The sequence below is a fragment of the Martes martes genome (genome assembly GCF_963455335.1).
Source record: "Martes martes genome assembly, chromosome: 2".
Lineage (NCBI taxonomy): Eukaryota > Metazoa > Chordata > Mammalia > Carnivora > Mustelidae > Martes > Martes martes.
In genome coordinates this window covers 27,338,710-27,342,897 of record NC_137889.1, presented here as the reverse complement: position 1 = coordinate 27,342,897, position 4,188 = coordinate 27,338,710, and positions in this window count along the sequence as shown.

Here is a 4,188-nt window from a genome sequence, read left to right as displayed (position 1 = left end):
CTATACATAGTTTAAAAGTGTGAGTTTTAGCTGAATGGTAAAGGGTGTGTGGGCACAGGCACACTTCCTGGGCACTCCTGGGACAGAGGCCTTCCTCTCTTTCACCATATTGTACTCTTGGCCTCTTTTCTTGCTCAAGTTTGTTGCCAGCTTGAAGATTTATGCTTCTGGAAATAGAGTAAATTAAGACTTTTAATTCACTCAAGCACAATTGATGTTTTTCATAGGCCACAGCTTTGTAGGCATGTGATTGACCTTCAGGCTTTTGACCTTCAGGCTTTTGATCATTAATCGTTTTCCATCAGTAATGCTTGATGTCATATCCAATGCTGATTCCTTATCACCAGAAACAATGTTTATGAAAGCCAAGGACTGCAGCGTCTCCTACTGAGCAATTGAATGGAACCTCAAGAGGACATCTGCTCCCCACAGAGGGTATTCGTGATATTAAGGCCAGTCTGGCTATTAGTCTAATAATCACCATCAGGGTTATCTACAACTGGAAGCTCATCCTCATTTACCAGAGTGACAGTGACTTTCATACTTAAGATGGTCCACAACTGTGGGTAAAGGCCATCCTGTCCTCAATCTCTACCTCTCTTCTTTCCTTCCTTCCTCCCTCCCTCCCTCCCTCCATTTCTTTTCTTTTCTTTTCTTTTCCTCTCCTCTCCTCTCCCTTCCCTGCCTCTTCTCTCCTTTTCTTTCTTTCTTTCTTTCTTTCTTTCTTTCTTTCTTTCTTCCCTGTCCCCTCCCTTCTTTCCTTTTTTCTTTCTTCCTTTCCTTCTTTCTTCCTCACTTCCTCCCTCTCTTCCTTCCTTCCTTCTTTCCTTCTTTTAAGAACACTTAATTTCTTATTTATTTACATATTTATTCATCATTTCAATCTTTCTTTTAATAAATGTCTGCCAAGTACTACTCAGGGCACTGGGAACAGAGATCCAAGCCTATCAGCAAGGTGTGAGGGCTAGCTAGCATGCCACAGAAAAACAATATAAAAATGAGCAAATAGGGCACATAACATCAGATAGTGGTAGGTGCTATGAAGAAAAATAAAGCATAGTAGAGACTTGAGGGATGGAAGGTGGCTTTTAAAATGAGATGCTTGACGATGCCACATTATATTTCCTACTGCCCTCTTTCCTCTTTTGGTCCCTTACAAATAGCAGTCTATTCTACCCTACCCTCCCAGCTATTGCCTTACCACACCTGTTCTGCTAAAACATTTATTTTGTAATTTTTTCTGTTAATATGTATTTTATTTATGTATATATTTATAATAGCAGTGTTATATATATAAGATACCTTACTTCCCACTGAGGTACACTGGGAAGAGCAGAGCCTAAAGCATGACCCTTCGCAGGGACATTTAATGCCATAGAAATGTGGAGAGCAGAAATCTTTCAAGAGTCAAAGGTCACCACCAAAGACCTTCCTCAGTGAACTGAGATTCTTTTCTTAATGAGCAGCAGAGTGTAGCTTTTTTTCATTGATCTCCTTCCTGGTCACCCCATCTCCTGGCCACATGGCAGCTTCATTAGAGACTCAGGGCTTTTTCTTAAAAACTAAACAAAACACAACCCTCCACAGGTTCTCTGGAAGCTCCCATGGCAGATCACCACCCTGCAGCCAGCCCACCTTCCCACCCAAGGGCCCTGTGCTCCACTAGGGACTCCTCCATTCCCTCCCCCTGGAAGTGTCCGGCTCCAAACCCCCCATCTTTCCAGGCCACTGTCACTTTGGATAATAACTCTTCTGTATTAGTGTTCTTTTGCTGTAGTAACTGACTGCAATCTTAGCAGTTTAAAACAACCCTAATTTACCCTTTGCATTTTGTGCATCAGTAGGTGGGCTTAGCTGAGTTCCCTTTTTGATATCTCACGAGCCCCAAATCAAGGTGTGGGTGTCATGGGAAGAATCCTCATCCAAGCTCAGTTTGTTGGAAACATTAGAGGCGACTGTGGGGGCTTTGTCACAGGCCCCATCCATGTCAAAGCCAACTACCTCCCTCTCACGCCTGGGTTCTGCCTTCTCCTTAGTCTAGCAGGAGAAGAAAACTGTGATTTCAAAGAGCCCCCCCAGGATAGGATTAAGCCCCCACGTCATCTCCATTTTAATTAGCTCAAAATCAACTCTTTAGCAGTCCTAATTTCACCTGCAAAATTGCTTCTGTCATGTAACCCAGCACAATCATGGACAGACAGGGCATGTCATCCTACATTCAATCCCTGGGATTAGACTGGGAAATCTTGGGGAACATTTTACAATTCTGCCTACCATTGCCTCTTTTCAACTTATTTCTGATTTCATTCTTCTAAAATAGAAATTTTTAGTTTTATTGTATCACTAAAACATACTTTGCTGTGTTCAAACAGAACACAGAAGGATGTAAAAAGGTTAAAATCTGTAATCTCACCTTTTAGGGAAACATCTTCTATGGTTTCTGTTGTGCTTTGGAGGCAAGGTAGCTCTGTTCCTCTCATCTTTTTTTTATTGTTGTGAGGCTGGTAACAGATGAGATCCCAAACTTAAATTCTTTTATATTGCACAAGGCAGAGGGTTTTTTTTTGTTGTTGTTGATTGCTGGTGTACTAGTTGATACCCTGAATCTACAAGGTGGCTCAGCAGGCATATTTGAAATATGCTACTTCATCACAGCCAGAAAATATTTTACTGGCAACATTATGCTACATTTTTAATAAACATGTTTCTGCATTGCGGTAATATGCATAAAATATTTATATAAGAACCAACTCCCTACAAATCTAATTTACTAGTCAGAATGATATACTATAATTTTGAGGGTTTGAAAACAAAGGAGATTTAGTGGGCAAATGATTATGGTCTTCAAACAGTTTAAGAAGCACGCACAAAAAAGAGAATAAATTATTTTGTATGGACCTAGTAAGTTAATCTAGGACTGAAGGATAGAAGTTGCAAGAAGAGGGTACCTGGGTTGCTCAGTTGATTAAGCATCTGACTCTTGATTTTGACTCAGGTCATGATCTCAGGGTCATGAGATCGAGCCCTGCATTAGGCTCATTGCTGAGCGTGGAGCCTGCTTAAAGACTCTCTCTCCTTCTCCCTCTGCCCCTCCACTCACCTGGCTCTACACACAGGCTAAAAAAATAAATAAGTAAATTTTAAAATATTAAAGTAGTTGCAAGAACGTGCATTTCAGTATATAATGAGACTTTTTATTAAAAATAAAATAGAAAAGGAACAGATTTCTAGGAAAACAAACTTTTTTTTTTCCCCCAGATGAGGCACCCTGACAGGGAAGTCTAAATTCTACCAGGAGTGCCATATATAGCAGGTTTCTGCTTACTTCATCTGAAAAGGACCAGATAATAAACTTTTTCTGCTTTGTAGGCCCTACTGTCTGTCACAGCTACTTAACTCTGTAGTTGTAGAATGAAAGCAAGTATAGATAATTAAATGAATGAATGGGCATGGCTGTGTTCTAATAAAACTTTATTTATAAAAACAGTCACCGGGCCAGTTTTGGTCTGTGACTTGTGGTTTGTCAACTCCTGCTATATATCGTTTCCTAAACTGGGTGGGAGAAGGACCTAATCATCCTCCAGTTCCCTTCCATACTCAAAACTTTGGTGTTACATGCTTCTTTGATGAGGGTGTGAAAAAGCATAGATATCATTCATCAAAAGATCCTGCCAGAAAGAGCTACCCACACCCATCCCTTATTCAGTTGTCATCCAGGTAACTGCAGTGGGAAAAGTTAAATAAGATTTAAGCTGCATGACTCCAAATAATGGGAAAAGTTGTGAACATTTTTTAAAACAGAAATCTAGGGCACATGGGTGGCTTAGTTAGTTAAGCAACTCCCTTTGGCTCAGGTCATGATCCCGGAGTCCCCAGATGGAGTCCCACATTGGGCTCCCAGCTCCATGGGGAATATGCTTCTCCCTCTGACCTTCTCCCCTCTCATGCTCTCTCTCACTCTTTCTCTCTCTCAAATAAATAAATAAATAAAATCAATTTAAAAAAAGGAACAAAAAAATAAAAATAGAAATCTGGGCGTGCATTGTGGGCCCTAACATGAAATAGTTAATATATTAAATAGCTGAACACAGGAATGGGACGTTCACAGAATATGTTGACAGGACAAAAAGTTGAAACTGTTGGCAGAAAATCAAAGTCAATATCAGAGCCAAGCAAATAACGGCCTGC